General features: G+C 46.0%; 1 long non-coding RNA gene across 10 annotated transcripts; it reads right to left on the reverse strand.

The window, feature by feature from the left end:
* Positions 1 to 1,571: 1,571 nt before the first annotated feature.
* LOC120598689 (uncharacterized) lies at positions 1,572 to 17,089 on the reverse strand. Of its 10 annotated transcripts, XR_005651705.1 has the most exons (7): positions 15,748 to 17,089; positions 15,087 to 15,167; positions 10,810 to 10,915; positions 10,275 to 10,356; positions 9,757 to 9,868; positions 8,517 to 8,652; positions 1,572 to 4,094 (listed from the first exon to the last, which is right to left on the reverse strand). It is a non-coding gene; the product is annotated as an uncharacterized LOC120598689 (long non-coding RNA). The 10 variants fall into 10 exon arrangements; XR_005651700.1 differs by lacking the exon at positions 10,810 to 10,915; XR_005651708.1 differs by lacking the exon at positions 9,757 to 9,868 and having other exon boundaries at positions 8,517 to 8,612.
* Between the last annotated feature and the right edge of the window lie 1,189 nt (positions 17,090 to 18,278).

The following is an 18,278-nucleotide window of genomic DNA, read 5'->3' on the forward strand; positions in this document are numbered from 1 at the left end:
TGCGTTCCCTCGGGGACTCAAGCTGGGGAGTTGCTGTCTTTCTCTGGCACCCTCCTCCCTCTCTCCTGCTTGGCCGGCTCAGCATCTGCTCTGTTCCTCCTCGTTAACACTTACGTAAACCTCCTGCTTCCTCCCTGATTCTGGGCCTCATAGCTGTATGCAGACCCCTGCGGTCACTCCAGATTTGGCAGGTGACTGCCATGTTCAGTCCCAGAGGTGCCTGGCCCTCCTCCACCCAAGCAGGGAGACGATTCTGTTCACACCTGATAAGGCTGACGCCAAAGTGAGGTCAGAGTCTGGGGAGGAGATGGCCAGGCCTGGGGACTGATAACCTGAGGATGCTCTGGATCCTGGTGTCTCTTGGAACAAAAATACCTGCATGAGCAAAAACCAAACTCAGGAGAAGGAGGAGAAAGGAACAGGACACAGAAACGAACCCTGCGAAGGGGACCTGTGAGGTGGCCTTGGGGTCTCTGCCAGGGGGTCTCCTTGAGGCCTCCATCTGCCCACACTCACAGCCTTTATCTCCAAAGTTACAGACACCAGAGCATTTTATCTCTCATTTCCTGCATCTCGGATGCTTGAGCTGTTGGAGAGTTGCACAATGCCATGGGTCCTGTTTACTTCCTGCCCAAGTCCCTTACTCCTGGAGAGGTGGACAAGGTTTCTCTCAATCTTCCTGCTTAAAAATAGACCTTTAACAAATATGCATTAGTTCATGGCTTAAAACATCAAGACTTTACTTCTTGGGTGGGACTTAGTTTGGACAATAATAAATGGCTACTCTTGACTGAGCATCATCATACTTTCGTTACTCAACCGGAGCTGTCAAGATCAAAACTTCCTCTCCTCTGTTGGTTGTGGGTCTGTGATGGGCCCCTGCACCAGGGCCATCTCTGGGCACTGTGCGGAAAGCAGGCATCAGCAGACCACTGCCAGTAAATGCAGCGCGGTACCAGTGTGCATTTGGTTTTGCACATACCGGCCTCCCCCCAGAGGCTCACTGGTGGGAGATTAAATGAGTGCAAACCTCTCCCCTACTCCCCTGGTATGAACTGGGGCTTGTCCTGGGATAGTGAGAGAGAGAGAGAGAGAGGCTCATGGAATTGTTGGCTGAGTATTCCTAAGGCTTCTTAAATGGCACTAAAATGATCGTAAAAATAATAAACTGTCAGAGTCTTTCTCTTTATTCTAATCTCGAGCCTCTTACAAACGATGTGGCTGTGGGCAGTTGGGGTAAATTATATAACCTCCCTGCGGCTCATGTTTTCATTTTTAAACTGGGATAAAACCCAGTGCCTTGTGCAGTGCTTGCACATAGAAAGGCCTCAATAAATGCTCGATGCGCGAATGAGTGAATTAGAGACTGTTCTACTTATTTTGCATCTCCTGTAGCACCTAGCATATTCTGGACTTGTGTGCGATTAATGAATACTTGTGATTTTGAGGTTGTCTTTATAGTTAAGAATGAGGACATACCCCATAAAAAAAAAACAAAAAAAAAAAAAAAAAAAAACCCATCAGCTCCACTTAAACTCCTGTTAAGAGAGCCTATGATTTGCTGCAGGACCCACAGGGAGTTGTGGTATTGGAATTAATAATAAAGATTTGTTAATTCTCTGCTTTTGCCCCGGCTGCCTTCCAAGACGTGATGTGGAGTCCTGCTGTTTCTGCTCCAGATAAATCAATGATAATCTTCTACCCAGTGAGGGGCAAGTCACGGGGACGTACTCCTGTGTCAACGGCGCTGCTAAAATCAAATTTCTTGGAACCCATTTCCAAGAGGCTTTGAATTTGCCAGATTGCTTGCTGGGCCTAAAATACTGCACACATGTGGTGACCTTGACTTGGCTGTTTCCATGAAGCTTCTTTTTCCTTAAGCCACAGCAGACATGTCCAAGTCACACGGCAGGGATGCGGCTTCAGTCTCTGTCTTTCCCCTAATGATCGCTGTCCAGGTCTGGCCCATTCTCTGTGCCCCACTCACTCCCTGGCACTGATTCCGCTCTGATGAGAGCAGAGAGGGCTGTGCAGGGGAGGAAGAGATATGCTGCACGAGCCCGCGGAGCGCTGAAGTTTTCTCTTCTCTTCTTGGCTTCTACGTGGGGACAGGTTTTGGGTAGAATTTTTTTCTTCCACCTTCTGTTCACTCGTCCATTTGTTTATTCCTTTGTTTAGTCATCCACTTATTGAAAATGCAGGAACTGAGTCCTCGTGGAATGGAAGCATAGTGGCGGCTGTGGGGGTACACAGAGAGGGGGCGAGATGTGGACTTGGCTTTTGCAGAGCTGAATGCAGGCAGAGAAAAGAGACGTGAACCTAAATAGTGATAACACCCCCACATGCTAACAGTGATTTTTTTTTTTCCAGATGGCAGATTTAAGAATGATTTTTATTTTCTTCTTTGTGGGTGTTTGTGTTTCTAATTTTTCATTCAATGTACATATATTAGTATTTGTGTAATAAAAGTTATTCAAATGGTGAATACATGGTAAACAGGTGCTAAGTGCACAAGGGAGGTACAGATGATAAAAACTGGGAGAGCGGAGAGGCGGAAAGTGTTATTTTCTTCTATCGTTGGAGAAGGTCATCATCGAGTGGGGCCTTGAAGTTGGAGGGAGATTTTGCAGTGGACATCTGTGGGATGGTCTGCTCAGCACACCTCTCTTTTTTTCTATTTCCCTTCTCTTCTGCCCACATGGGGCTGCCTGCTTAGCGGATGACCTTGCCCTCATTCTCATGGTATCACATTAGGTCCGTCTTGGAAGGAAGCAGGAAAGCTAGAGGCACAGATTTCTGAGGTGAAGGCTAGAGGCTCTCTCCTTGCTCTCTCATTCTAGAGATGCTCCTAGTAAGCAAGGACGGACAGCCAGAAGCCAGGTCTCAGACGATTTCAGCTTTGTCACATACTGACAATCAGCACACTCAAGAAATTTCAATCTCTCGTCTTCTGGCCCCCATCTCATCCCAGCTTCAACATCTTGTCTGCCCAGGAAAAGTGTTCAGAGAATATGGACTGCCACACAGCTCAGGCATTTCTCCTCAGGGGGCCCTGACTCCAAACCCGTGCTTCAGCCCTAATGGATCAGCCTGGCTATGGTGCTCTGATTGAGATTGGGATCATCCAGCCTCATGGGTAGAGTCAGCAAGACCTCATGGGCTGTTTCTGTTTTGTGTTCACTTAGTTACCTTGGCAACAGAAAACAAGGAGAGGCAAAGCACCACCTACTACAGCCTCCATCCATCGATCTATCCATCGATCCATAGAGAGATGTGAGGAGCGGAGGGAGCATTGGCCTGGAAGTCAGGAGGCCAGGTTCCTGCCTGGGCAATGTGGGCCACTGGCTGGCTGCTCCCCACTAGTCGCTTCCTCCCTGGGCCTGTTCTAGACAAAACAGGGGCCTAATCTAGACTTAATGTCTTAGGGATGCCATAGAGAAGCATAGGCCTCTGGGGAGAAGACCCTACTGTTTCCACTCTCAGTGGCTTCAGGCACAGGAACTGTATCAGGGAGTAACTATTTGCCAGCCATTCTCCTGTAACTTAACTTGTCACTCGCCACCTGTAACCAGAATGTTTGCAGACCAAGCAAATGATTAAGCTCCAAGGAGGCTGGCACTTGGCAGGTCTGCCAGGATGGATATTCCTTTAGCTGGGGTAGGAGGCCAATCTGGCTTTGGTCCTGGATCATGAGCATGTAGAGGAAGAAAGATTTAAAAAATTAAACACAAAGATGAGCAGCTCAACTATAAAGATATCTGTAATAATAAAAATAATTCCTTCAGCATGGTCTTTAAAATTTTCAGAAACCTTCCACATCTATTTTCTTGTCATGTTCTCATAACCATCCAGTGAGGCAGAAGGAGCAGATATTATGATCTCCATGTTGCAGTGGAAGGCACTGAGGTGCAGAGAGGCTGAAGATCCTGGGGTCTCTTGGAGAGTCGCTGAGCTGGACCTGGACCTCTGTCCTTTGCCTCCTGGCCTCGGTACTTTGTGTTGGACATGACTGATGAGAGCTCTCATGAAGCAAAGGATTCTCCAATCTTGTTTGTGGCCATGATTCTTGGACTTAACATATGTCAGACACCTTTCTGAAGAAGAAAGAAAACCAAGATTCATTTGACAAATAATTTTATTGAGCACCTACTATTTGCCAAGCTCCGGGCTAGTCACTGAGGATTCAAAAGGGAAGGATGTGCCCTTAACTCCTGAGCAGTTCCACCCGTCAGGCACTTACTTTTGCTTAATTAAACCTCCCATGTTGGTACTGGATAGAATTCACCAACCATGAGAACTCCAAAGTGATATCTCTCACTCCATAATCATTTTTGTACCCCAGCAGAATTCCACCAGGCTGCATCTATATGATAGGAAAAAGCATACTTCTTCTAAAATTGGTGGAGAATAACCAGGAATAGCTGGTTAGATGATTTCAAAGATGAAAACCCTTAAGCAAATGTTAAAGCCACCTTTGGCTCTGGGACAAGCAAGGCCTGGGCTGCAGGGAGGTGAGAGGAAGTGCCCAGCTTGGCGGGGAAGTGCTTTCAGGAAAGCCATTGGGGGCAGCCTCCTGGACAAAGGCGAGGAGCTGACAGGGAGTAGAGAGGCAGCCTTGAGAACAGCAGCTGCAAATGGATGTTGGAAGCAAACTTGAAGCCCTTTCTTTGAACACACACAGCCATTAAATTCCTGTTTCCACAGATGGGGACTTAGGGGCCACCCCCCATCTACAGCAAATCATTTTCTGAATCGATGTCTAGAATCTTAAAGCCAGAGGCCTAAAGGTCCGAACCAGCTTGACAATAAGGGGTCTGTGCCTAAGCCTGAGGAAAACATTTTATCATTTTACCTCTTTCCTTACACTGGCCCCACCATGCCTTGTTCTATAAACAGAAAAAGTATTCAACAGCTTTTTAGACTCTCTTAAAGCAGCTTTTATCTGCTCAGTGAAATGACTGAGAGGGGACGAATTTCCACATGAAGAACCCAAACTTTCCATGCCCAAATGAGGTTCTAGTAATACACTCTTAACACACAGCAAATAACTTCTTAGATTTTTGCTTTCCTCTGCAGAATTTGTAGCCCATACACATACTGTGGGTTAAACTCCGTAGACCTGAAGACTCAAGTGAAATGGATTCAGAAAAACTCTCAGTTGAGTGAGGTCATGATACAAACAGGAACATCAGAAGGCAAATTAAGTCCCACATGGTTTCAGTTTTAATGTACAGGGACATAACCCACAACACAGGAAAAAAAAATTCCTTGCTTTATTTTGTTTTGCTGATTAAGGCCACCTTTACATTAGCTCATCTTTAAAACAGCAAAGCAATGCCTTAACAGCCAGACTACTGGTGCAAATGACAAGTGGAATTGAATTGCCCTCATGTTATAAACACAGAAAATTAGACCTGGAAATTGAAAGAGGCCTTAAAAATCATCTAACTCTCTGACTTTATTTTTCCATGAAGTATCTGAAGCCTCTGTCATAAAGATAATAAGTGTGGTTAGCTACCATTCTAAAACCTGCCACTTGTGGAAGGAATTTGTATTAGTTTGCTGGGGTGGCTTTAACAGGGGACCATAAACTTGGTGGCTTGAACAAAGATTTGTCTCACAGTTCTAGGGGGCTAGAAGTTCGAGGTAAAGCTGTCAGGGTTAATTCCTGCTGAGGGCTGGACCAGAAGAACTGTTCCAGAACTCCTTCCTTCTGGTGTTTTGCTGGCAATTCTGGACATTTCTTGGCTTGTAGAAGCATCACCCTGATCTCTGCCTTCAATTTCAATTAGCGTTCTCCCTGAGTACATGTCTTTCTGTGTCTAAACTTCTTTTTAAAATAAGGGCAACAGTCGTATTGAATTAGAGCCCATCCTAATGAACTCATTTTAATTTAACTAATTATATCTGCAATGACTCTATTTCCATTTAAGGTTATATTCTGAGGTATTGGGCACTTCAACTTATGAATTTGGGGGGGGAGGCGATATTCAATCCATAACAGAACTCTACCTACATTGTACCTGGTCCTCACAGCAAGATTGTGAGCTTGGTGTAATTCATATCCCACAAGTGGGTCAGGCCCCAAGAGGTGGGCTGTACAGAGCGGCACAGCAGGTCGTTGTGAAGAGCAGGGACTCTGGAGTCAGGCTATCTGTGCTGGTAGCCCAGCCCGCATCCCCTTCCATGAATTAATGAATGTGGGTAAGTTGTTTAACCTCCTGGTGCCTCAGTTTCTCCATCTGTAAGGCAGGAATCCACAATTTCAAAACCTTAAAAGCTCAAATACCAAAAATTGTATTTATAACTCACTTGGCAACACAATCTGACCTGAAATAAACTCACTAGACACAAAAAAAATCTGTCTTGAGTTGACACAGGGCTACTTATAGTTTTTATTTATGCAACATATACATCTCCTACAGAAATATTAATCTGTTTGATTACAGGCCACTGTCGCAGATGCTGCAGGATGTTATACATTATCTTTCTCAAATTCTGACACACCACACAGTGCTGGCTCTAAGGATTTTGAAAAAAGGATTGTGGACCTGCAGTATATATATGTCACACTGTTGTAAAGAGGATTGAGTTAATAATTTGTACCGTGCTTAGGATATTACCTGGCACATAGTAAGCACTATATATACATTTGCTAAATAATAATAAATCATCATCATCATCATCATCATCATCATCATCATCTTATCTGAAGTCACTCAGGTGGTAAGCCAGAAAAGAAGGTGCTGGTCTTTGTGTGCAGGAATGTCTGGCACTGGAAGCTGTGTTTCTGAGTAGGCTGAGCCACCTCTATGACTCCAGGGCTGGGGTTCATGTCCTTTGCTCCATAAACCAACCTTGTTTATACAATGCATTAAAGCAGTCTCTACTTTCTGAGATGATTATCGAGTGAAATCAGGTTCCTATTTGTATTAATCTGCTAGGGCTGTCATAATAAAGTTCCACAGAGCAAGTGGCTTAAACAATAGAAATTTCTTTTCTCACAGTTCTGGAGCTGGAGGTCTGAGATCAAGGTGCCAGCAGGTTTTTTTTCTGAGGCCTGTCCCTTTGGCTTGCAGATGGCTGACTTCACACCATGTTCTCACATGGTCTTCCCTCTGTGCGTGTCAGTGTCCTAATCTCCTCTTCTGATAAGGACACCAGTCCTGTAGGATTAGGGCCCCCACCCTAATGACCTTACATTAACTTAATTATGTCTTTAAAAGTTCTGTCTCCAAATACAGTCACATTCTCAGGTATTGGTAGTTGGAATTCGACATATGAATTTAGGTGCTGGGACACAATTCAGCCCATACACTACTTTAAGAAACTAGATAAATTACTACTCATACCAGATGTATCCCATACATTTGCTGGCTTATTTCTGCCCTAGTATTTTTCAAAGTGTAGTCCGGGATCACCTGCAATCAACTCACTTGGGACCTTAATACAAATAAGCCTGTTCAAGCCCTGGAGTCAAAATCTGGGGGAGGGGACCAGAGGGCCAGGCATGGAGCTTACTTGCTCTTTCTATTACTTGAAGGTTTAGTTTAATTAAGGGAATTCAGGAAAAGGTAGATAGCAAGGTAGTCTCCCCAACCCCCAACCCGCTCCCCACTACCACCGCAGTCCCCTAGGTAAGGGCAGGTGAAAGGGGCGCAGGAGAGAGGGAGAGAGCTCGTGGGAAGTCTGAGTGGAGAGCACAGTTTATCTCATGGTTCCTACAGGGTGGTTCACTCTGGAGGGCTACAGTAGAACTAATTTCCTGCTCCAAGCTAGTCTCTTGGTACTGATGAGTGCCTCATTTCAGTGCATATATGCAGAACTTTGCAGTGTAGATGCCAGCAGAAGAGGCCGCCCTCCCAGGCGATGCCAGCCTGTGGAATGCAGCCTGGAACAATGGGTTCCAGTCATTTCTCCTGGCCAGCACACCCGCCTCCCTCCCCAGCTCCTGGCAGACCTCAAAGTTCCCTCTGCCTCTCAAAACGGCACGAGACCTGAGCCTTGCATCATATTTAAGAGAATGGCGATGGTGGCATTTTCCAAGGTCAAATGCTGAACCAGGTAGCAGAGGTTGAGGTGGCTCAGGCAGTCACTGACTCTGCTCCAGAACTTGCAGTGATGTCATGGGAGGTGGGTGACTGGCAGGGTCACGCTGGCTCCTTGCAAGCTGATCTAGAGGGAACAGTTTGCCTTCGATATGAGTTAGAGCCTTTTAACCACAACCTAAATAACTAATGTGAGCCTTCTCGAGTGGGTGTAGGCAGCGGGTGTATGTGAGTGTACACACCTATGGGCCACACCTGCATCAGGGTGGCCACCAGCCTCCCAAGTCAAAAATTCTGGCAAAACAGCAGTGAGTGAGACTCTAAATGAAAATGATTTTCCCAGCACCATGACAACAAGACACCATCAAAGTTAATGGCAATAATCTATCCTTCACCTTTCTCTGCCTGTTCTGGCTTAGATTTCTTGTGTCTTAAAATACTTGCGTGGCTGAAAATGCAGTGACTCACCTGGACTGGGATTGAACAGAGCAGGCAGGAGGTGCTTTCTTCTGAACTGTCAAAACCCAGCACAGCACCTGAGGTCTTTCACATCACACATTGTTCCTGTCAAGGGGGAGACGTATTTCTTGCTCTCATGTCAAAACTGGAGTTGCCAAAGAAAGTAAAGCAGTTTGAATGCGTCAAACTTTGGTGCTCGTATTAAACAGAGTTTGAGGAAACCAGGCAGGTTCACCTGAGAGTTTCTTCCTCATCCTCTACCCAGTGCAAGATGGGCCCTGTTTTTGGACAAACGCTGCTAAAGATGAAAAAGTTCGTACGTAGAGTCACTCAGCTCCACGCTGGGTCCTCTGGTGGCATCTCAGTCGGTGTCCAGTTCTAACTGTTGGGATTCCATGAATCCTGAGTACTGTAATTTTTCCGAGGATTTAAGAATTCCTCGGAAGCTGATAATTTGGAAACTGCATGGTTTGGAAACTCGAATGAATAAAAACTAGGATCAAGAATTTTACTGTCAATTAAACTGTGTTTATTGGTCCTCTCTTAATTCCATCTGAATTCCACAGGCTATAAATTGTGGAATATTGAAAAATATTCTGCAGTCAGACCTGGGTTCAAATCCTAGGTTTGCCACTTATTAGCTGTGTGACTTCGGCCAAGTTATTATCTCTCTGAGCGTCTGTTTCCTCAGTTGCCAAAGTGTCATTGATATCATCTTTCACATTACACTGCAGTGAGTTTTAAAAGAGATCATGAATGTGAAAGGTGCCAGTACAGACTATGGCCCATAAATGTTCATTCCTTGTCCTGTCTCTTCTGTTTTTTCTTTCTCCTCCCTGCAATTTGAAATGAGCATCATTTCTGACTAACTAATGTGATATTGGCACATTTCAGTGTGTAGCTTTGCATACTTTTACAATGTCATAAGTAGTTCCCCAAGAAGAATTAGAAATGACGGGATGCAGACCCTGAGACCAGCAGTCGCCAAAGTCATGAGAGGTGATTTTGATGGCCCAGACAGCAAGAGGAGCAAAGCCTCTGTTACGACTTCTGAAACGTGAGGGAATGATTTGCAGTTTCTTTTTGAAAGGTCTGTAAATATTTTCTGTGAAATGTGAGAAGCCTGGGCAGCTTCAGGCAACAAGCAGATCCCCCTGGGAGCCTGCCCTCCCCATACGCTGTCTCCTTTCCTACACCGTGTCCCCAGCCTTCTGCCCTCTGGTTAGATCCAGCTGTACGCCCAGCTGACCTCTTCCGGATGTCCAGCTGCAAAGATCTGTCTTCTCTGGCTCTTCTAGTCAGAACCTCAAGTTTTAGTATTAACTGAGTTTCTCCTTTGTTCTTTCATTTTTTGGTCTCAGCTTCCCAACAAAGAAAGAGGAAAGATTTGAGTTTAGTTGCACCCTTATTGGTTGGCATATTATGGATAAATTACTTAGGCTCTTTGAAACTCAGTCTTCCCATCTGTAAATGGGGAATCCTATACCGTTAGGTTGCTGTGAAAGCTAATGTGAATAAAATGCAAATCTAAGTATTTTGTAAACTGTAAAGTGCTGAGAAAAAATAAATCAAACCCTCAGCATGTACGCCGTACTGGCACATAGTAAGTATGTAAAAATATGTGTTAGGTTACTTTTTGATTGAAAATCTTTGTCACGGGGATGCTGCCCAATCCCCAGACATACTGAGGGATGTCCCTCAACAGTTAGCCCTCCGAGGGCTCCCGCGGGTTCTCTGCGTGGCTTCTGAGGGGATTCTGACCCTTACCATGTACTTGCCACATCCAGGCTCCTGCCTGGAAAGTCTCGTTCGATCCCCACAGGATAGGCATTAACCAAGTTTCTTCCAGCTGCATGGGGCAAAGGAAGCCACGTCAAGACTAATAGTCTAAACGTTCACTCGTTACCACATAGAGCTTAATCCCAGCAAAGCGGCCTCCTCCCTGCACTTTTGGGGATCTCCTGGGGTAGGGTGTCTTACATGTAGTCACCAAAATCACTGCCCAGGGACCAGGCACGGCCCCCTCTCCCTGCTCTACCGTCTCCCTCTAGCAAGGCTGCCCTGTGCAGAAGATGCCTTCCTCTCCTGTTATGCTCATTTACGGGGGGCCCATCACAGGGATTCTGTACTGAAGTGTCTTTTAGAGTATTTAGCAAACAATCTTGTTAGCTTTAGTAAAGGCTCTGCTCAGAAACAGACCTAACATAGGACAGGGCCAAGGACAGATTAGCCACAGTTACCAGAGTGTACTCAGAACAACTCCTTTCCCTGACATGGACATTTTGCCACTTGGTGAGCTCACCATGCTTGGCTCAAGAGAGGCAGGCTCCCCGGTTCCTGGGGGATTTCCCCACTAGCTCATCAGATATGACCGAATCCTGGCACAGGCTCCAGCTTGCACTCTCCCACTATACAGATGAAGAAACGAAGGCTCATAGGGTTGAATAACTTACCCAAGGTCACGAAGCCAACAGGTGGCAGAGACCAGAGCCAAATCTCGAGTTCTCTCTGATCCAAATTCCATGATCAAAGTGGCAACGTGACACGTTGTTCTGACCTGGTGTCCATACAGGAGGGCATGCTGTGCTGGTCACTGTTTACCGTACATACTTTTCTCCCCAGGGACTTAAGTCACTTTCTGCTTGGTTTTTATTGGGAATTATGCTTTAGTAATAAAAAAAAATTGGGGATTCCTTGCCATTTCACCTTCCTTGTCATCCCTAGCTGCACTCTCAATAGACCTCCGATTTATTTCAGTGTTATTTGGCTCATGGTTAAAAGCACCATGGGGCTTATAGAGATGACACAACAAGCAAGTCTTGGCTACAGCCAAAAGCCGAGAGTCACCTTGGCCACTGTTAGTAGATCTGAGAAAAACACAAACCTTTGGCTTGGCTCCCAAAGGCCCTGAAACCTGGCCACGCTACGCCAACCCTCTGCTCCAATCTAACAATCTGGCCCTGAGTTCTTTATTCTGCCCCCCGGCTGTAACCTGGTGCGCAGTGGGGTGGTACCCCCCATCCCCATACCAACACAGCTGTGCCTCCCAGCCCATTCCAATGACCTGGCATCTACTCTCTTCCCGATTTACACTCCAGCTTCCAGAGGAGACTCGAAACGAGTCCTGGTGCCAGTCTTCTTGGCCAGGGCCTTGACCTTCTCTCAGGGCCTTGACCTTCTCTCTTGGGGAAGCTGGATACCCTTCTCCCCCAGATGCTGCCAGGGGACCTGCCTACATCTAAACAAACCTTCCCCTCACCTCCAGAATAAATGACCTTATTTCCTCTGCAGGCATGAACTCCCAGACTCTGGCTGTACCAGCTCCACTCAGCAGCTGAGAAAACTCTTTGGGAAGCCTGTTTGGCCAGAGCTGGCTACTTCTCAGGAATGCTGGGGTCAGAGTCCTTGCCACTTTCTTTGGCAGGCTGCTAATGCATCACCAACTGAGGTCCTCGGGTGCTCAGGTAACTGTGGGGACTGAGTCTGCATGTTGGATTTCTTAAAGACCCTATTTTATACCACATAACTCCCATCCCACATTCTCTGCCATTCCGTTTTTGCTTTCTTTTTTTCCACAGCATTTTCTACCATTTCGATATACTGATATACTCCCTATGAGTTTAATCTGCTTTGCTTGAACAGCCTACGGCTGGTACTCAATAACTGTCTGTTCAGTGAATGACCAGAATGCCCAAGGCCTCCGCAGACAGTGCCAGGGCACACATGCTGAGGAGCTGGGGAAACCAGGAGTTCTCGTTTCTCAACTGTCACAGAGCCCAGCTGCCTAAGGGCTGCCAAAGAGGATTTCCAAACCTCCTCTGTCTCAGCCAGGGCAGTAAAATGTCTATGAGTGCTTCCCCGGCACAGCTCCGGGCATTGTGAGAAAAGCCAATCCTGCAGGCACCTTATTATTCCAGCTCGCCTCTGAGCCATCCACCCTGCTGGAAAGTTGGCTGTTCCCAACAGCAAGCCCCCAGCATGACTGCACATTTCAGTGGACCCCTGTGCGACCCATCTTATCTCCTTCCTTTCCAGACAGGAGCCTGTCTTACTCATCTTCACATCCCCGGTGCCCAGCACAGTGTGAAGAAATGACAGTGGGTGTGATAAATAATTGATGAATAAATGAATGCCTGGATTCCACATGCAGAGAAAACCAGCCCTTTCTAAAATAATTGTGTGACTCAAACGCCAGGGCATGATGAGTTTATTTCTCCTTATATAGTGATTGACCTTTTTTTTTTTCCTCAGAGAGTTTTTCAATTCTATTCAATTCTAAATTCTTAAATTTTATAGAATGTACATTTTAAGATATTCCTTATGGAATAATAATAGTATTTCCAAAGAGTCAAAGCATAACTTTTAGAGTAAAATTGATGATTATGTTTCCTTTCTCTAGACCTTAAATATCTCTTTTTACTTAGGGTTGATATTTTTAAAAATTACGTGAAGTGTTTTATGATATTGAAAATAAAATTCTGTAAAGAAAAGCTAATGCTGCCTTTGCTCTCTCTCTTGGAATAAATAAACATTTTTATTTATTATAAAAAGTTTTTTTTTTTTTTTTTTACCATCAAGAACTGATTTCCAGTTTCTCTTGGACTTAGAAGAGGGCGATTTACTTTAAAAAGAGGGAAAAATACACAGGGAAAAAGTAAGACAGGTATTGTCTTCACATCCACAAGAGGAGACTGAGCATTTTATAAATGGAACTATTTATGGATTGTACTAGGCTTTAAACTAAGCTGGACATTTAGTTGATTATATTCCTCAAATTCAATTCTTAAAAATTAATTTAATTAATGTGGTAAGAAAATTTAAGAAGAGAAAAATTCTGCTTTGATTTATGATTTTCAGCATTAATTATCTACACTGATAGACTTTTTAATAAGTGCTCAGATGCCCATTTACTTCATGCTACAGAAACACTGCATTCATCCCTGAGAATTTTAGAAAGTTAAACCCCAGAAGGCAACAGTGGTGCGCCTCCCCAACAACCAGCACCCTATTTTCTACTAATGGCATCTTGATTTTCCTTTGGGAAGCCATGCCCCTCTCCACTTTCAGTTCATGAGGTTAGATTGACCTGAGCTTGGCCAGTCAAAGATTAGTTCATAAACAGATACATGAGTAAAGCTGAGCCAATGAGAACCTGACCCGGGATTTTTGCTGTCACTATTTTGAAAGACATTCTCTGACCTTTGGGATTGCTAACAGCTGCCTGAGAGGGAAGCCCACACAAAGAAAATGGAGGGTAAATTCGACTCACACTGCAAGTTGGACGTTTCAATGAAATGTGGCTTTTCTGGTTTGATTACAATCAATCTGGCCCTCCACTGGTTAGTAGGAAGAGAAACTGGTTTAAATCTTGGTCCAATCCAATAATTTTAACATCCCCACTGAGAATATGCTCAGTTGGCCACCCCCTTCTCCTGCTCCTCCCAGAAAGATGATGGTATCTGGACTGACGGCTGATATTTACCTGTACACACCGTTATGTCTGACCTGGTTGATAAAATACTGGAATATGGCTGGAGCAGTTGGTAAATAGGTGCTGCCCTGAGTTCCCTGAGCACCTCCCATTGCCCCTTCCCTGGGATTTTTATCCAAGCTCCCACAATCCATCAATAAAAGGGTTAGTGTTGGACACAGCAGGGCACCTCCATCCAGACTGGTCAGTACCTGAGCCTGTAAGAATTTTAAATGTTCTGATCATCATCCCTGTAAGGTGTATAGGGTGGAGGTAAAAGGGCGGTGTGTGGCGTCTGTGTCCTCATTGTGTTGCAAGAAAGGGAACTCCTAGCCTTGTACTGGTCCTTGAGCATAGCTGCCTGGTGTCTGCCCATCTCAAGGCAAAGCCTACTTTTTAGCTATCCTGAGTGTATTGATAGCATCCGATGTGAAAGTCTGTGGATGGCAAGCTCATGGTCCATCCTCTAGTCCGAGGCAGTCCTCCCAAAGATGACCCCTGGCTGACTTAGCCTCTTCTCTATTCTTCCAGGTGCTGTAGACTCTCTGACTTCTGGCTATGACTTACTAGTCCTTGTCTCAGTGGTCCATTCGGCAGCCTGTGCCACTGACTTGCCTTGCTATAGTGATCACTCTGGCAACCTGGCCACAGACTTGCTGCTACCTTTGGGAGCACTGCTTCAGACAGAGCTACATGGGGACATAGCATTGCTTAGAAAGTCCATAGTGGACGCCTCCTGTCTGACTAGCACTAGGCTACCCAGGCTCTCCCTCTCACAGTTCTGGAGGGGTGGTTGGGGATAAAGTCTTCCCATACTGTGGGGTTAATCATTACTTTTCCAACACAATTGCTCCTCCCAGGGCTCCTGTCTTGATCTGTCCTCCCACAAGCCCTACCCCCACCACTTTCTCCCTGTCTAGACTTTCTATAATAAACCCCAAGGCTTAATCTACCAAACCCGGGCCTCGCTCTTGTAGAGAGAAAGGTAATGGAATGTAGAGGATTTTTTTCTCAAGGTAAGAGTTTGAATTCCATGGCTATCGTCTTGGTACGAACTCTACTTTTGAATGTCAGAAGCTGAGTGTTACCTTTTCTTTCTCTTTACATACCATCTGGAAAGAATCTTCATCCCTCCCCCACTCTCTAACTGTAGGGAGATGAATGCCTTGAGTAGACTAAATTCATATGCTCTGAAAGGCAAAAGAGAAAAACACACTGAAAATTTCAAAACATTGTTCATATTATTTCTGACAACATCTTTTAAGCATCTGAAATCTAACCATGCCTAAAGCCAGTCTACCCAGTTTAGCAAACCAGTGGATTCCATTTTTGGTGTAGCTGGTTAGAACTGGGTTTCGGTCACTTGCTACCTGGAGTTCTGACTGATATGGTAATGACAGCATCTATTTCATGTTATTTGTGTGGCACTGGGCACAGCTCCACATGCAAATGGGGCTGATTAAATGCATTTGATGGTCAGAGTGCAGCCATGGCTAGATCCTGAAAGAGGCAAAGCTTATTTGAAGAATTCTCCAAGTTCATTTCTAAACCCTCCAAGTGCATTGCCTCCTCTCAACGATAGAAGGAAAAGAACAAAGAAAGAGGAATCCTTCCTTTAGGTTATCTGGGCTTGGAATGCCCTCTCTTCCCATTCACCCCTATGGAAGTTATACTGACACCCCAATTTATTTCTCCCTGTTAACCCTTCCTGCTTCTCCTTACCATGTAAGTATGTTTCAGTTTCCCATAGTAAAATGACAAGAAACTCACCCAGCCTCCCAGCTGTAACTTCCCCTTCTCTGCCCAACCAACTCTTCTGAAGCAGTGGGCTATACCCGCTACTGCTGCTGTACCTTTTCCCTGACTCGATTTACTTCTCAGTGTGACTTGGTTTCTGCTTTCATGTAAATGATGAAACCGGGGTCACAGGAGTTATCGATGACCTCCTCACTGTCAAATTCAATGGGCACATTCCAGTGCTTGCACATGGACATTTCTGCGGCATTTCTCACTGTTGACCATTTCCTCCCCCTAGGGAATTTTGATTGCTTCATGCCACTTTTTTTCTGGTTTTCTTCTCAGTTCTCTGCCTTCTCTTCAGGATCCCTATTTGATCCTTAGAAGCTGGTATCTGTCAGGGTTTAGTTCTCATCTATCTCATGATCTTCTCATTCTACCGGCTCTTTCTGGGCCATCTCAGACCCTCCCCGGCCTCAGTGACCACCTCTATGTTGACCATTCCCTGATAGGCACCTCCAGGCCTCATGCTCATGCCTGGCACCCATGTTCCTAACTGCCTCCTGGAGTTAGGCATGTGAAAAATATGTTCAAATACACCACTTTCCTCTCAGACCAGTTTGTATTCCTCTTCTCACTCTCACAGTCAATGGTATCACCATCCGTGAAGCTGCACAAAGAAGCTGGGAGTCCTCCTGATTTCCTATATTCCCTTCTCCACTCCCTGCTGTAAGGTGCATAGGGTGGAGATAGAACCTTATACCTGGCAGTACATAATGTATCACCCAAAGCGGTCTGTGTGAATGGATGAACTATGGAGACACAGAAAACCAGGGCTCTAACTTCAGTCTAAAACCTGATGACTTTTTACCTGTCACAGTTTTTCACTGTTTCTTCATTAACAAGAGGGATCATCATTGTCCCAGATGATCTTCAACTCTGATGATCTATGATTCCAGACTACTCCAACCTGACACCTTAGACTCTTAACCCTCATTCCTTCTTATCTACTTAACCCCACTACTCCTTCTTTTTGCTCGTCCTGCCTAGGAAAAGAGGAGAGAGGTCCCTGTGATAAAGTGAGACTTCTAAATTATACCACCTTGCAGAACACATTTCACCCTCATAAGAAGTCCTCATGTATCTCTGCAGCCACCATGAATCACAGTGAAAACTGGGAGAGGAGGAAGGGGAGAGGGTGGGGGAAGGGCAGGAACAGTGGGAGGGAAGATAAACAGAGGCCGTTTCCTCCTTTCTCTGCCTTGCCAGGTCATGCAACCCCGCATGAGTCTTCCTGAGTGCTGCACACGGGAAAGTACCTTCCCCCTCCTTCCGCATGACTTCTGTCTGGTAATGAGTACTGTGATTTCTTGTGAAGGCCTATGCACTTAGCACTTTCTACTTCTCAAAACATTGCACGAATAGTTGAGTGACTTCCACATACAGGCATTATGCTAAGCATTGTGCACCTTACCTCCTTTAAGCCCCTTGACCCTTGCAGGTAAGTCTTATTTTTATCTCCATTTTGCAGACCAGGAAACTAGAGCTTAGAGGGGTTAACCGCTTCACTAAGACCATCCAACTAGTAGTATAGTCTTATAAATCATCAACTCAAATCCAGGCCCTTCTTATTCTATGCCCAAGTCTGTGGTGGCTATGGTTACACTGCTTCCGTTGCATTCGTGGTTATCTTTCGTGCCATGCATACGTTTAGTACACAGTATTCAGGAGCTTGGTAAAAGTTCACTGAAGGAGTGCCTAAACCATGCCAACAACAACTGGATCTGATCCCAGCTGCCAGAATCCAGAAATACAGCATTGGTCATTTCTCATTGATCCTTTGGACCTTGATTTCCTCATCTGTAAAATGGAGGCATAAAGCAGGTATCCTCGAAGACAGTGGTCCTCAATCTTTTCGGCACCAGGGACTGGTGCTCCAATGAGAATCTAATGCCTGATGATCTTAGGTGGAGCTGAGGCAGTGATGCCAGGGCTGGGGAGCAGGTGCAAAAACAGATGAAGCTTCGCTGGCTTGCCCATGGCTCAACTCCTGCTGTGTGGCCAGACTCCTAACAGGCCATGGCCTTTCAGGTCTGTGGCCAAGGGCTGGGGATCCCTGCTCTGAGGAGCCTGTGCCTTTCGCATTCTGTGGCTCAGCATCCCCAGCGCGCTGCTGGGAGATAGGACAGAGAGCCAAGCTCATTATCAGCTGGGAGTGCTCCTAGCTTGATGGCTGCCGCTTGAGCCCTCTCCAGCCCTCTCCAGCCGCCTGAGCCTGAGGAAACACGGGCCCCCTCCGCGCATGCGCAGTCCGGGCGGCCCAAAGGTCTGTGTTGATTGCAGACGCGACTACCTACGCCCGGTGCTGGGGCAACTATGCCCGGCGGTAGGGATGCAGAGATCCTGCCAGGAACGAGCCGGGGGCCCACGGGGGAGGTGCCTGGGCCTCGTTAGAAAAGGCCAGAACCTCTCCCAAGGCCCCTGGGAAGGTTGTTCCCCGTGCGGAACAGCGCGTTCCGGACTCCGCGCCTTTGCTCGTGGGACGTGCCGGGCGGCACGGAGAG

The sequence above is a fragment of the Pteropus medius genome, unplaced genomic scaffold (assembly GCF_902729225.1).
Source record: "Pteropus medius unplaced genomic scaffold, Ma_sr-lr_union100, whole genome shotgun sequence".
In the NCBI taxonomy this organism is placed as follows: domain Eukaryota; kingdom Metazoa; phylum Chordata; class Mammalia; order Chiroptera; family Pteropodidae; genus Pteropus; species Pteropus medius.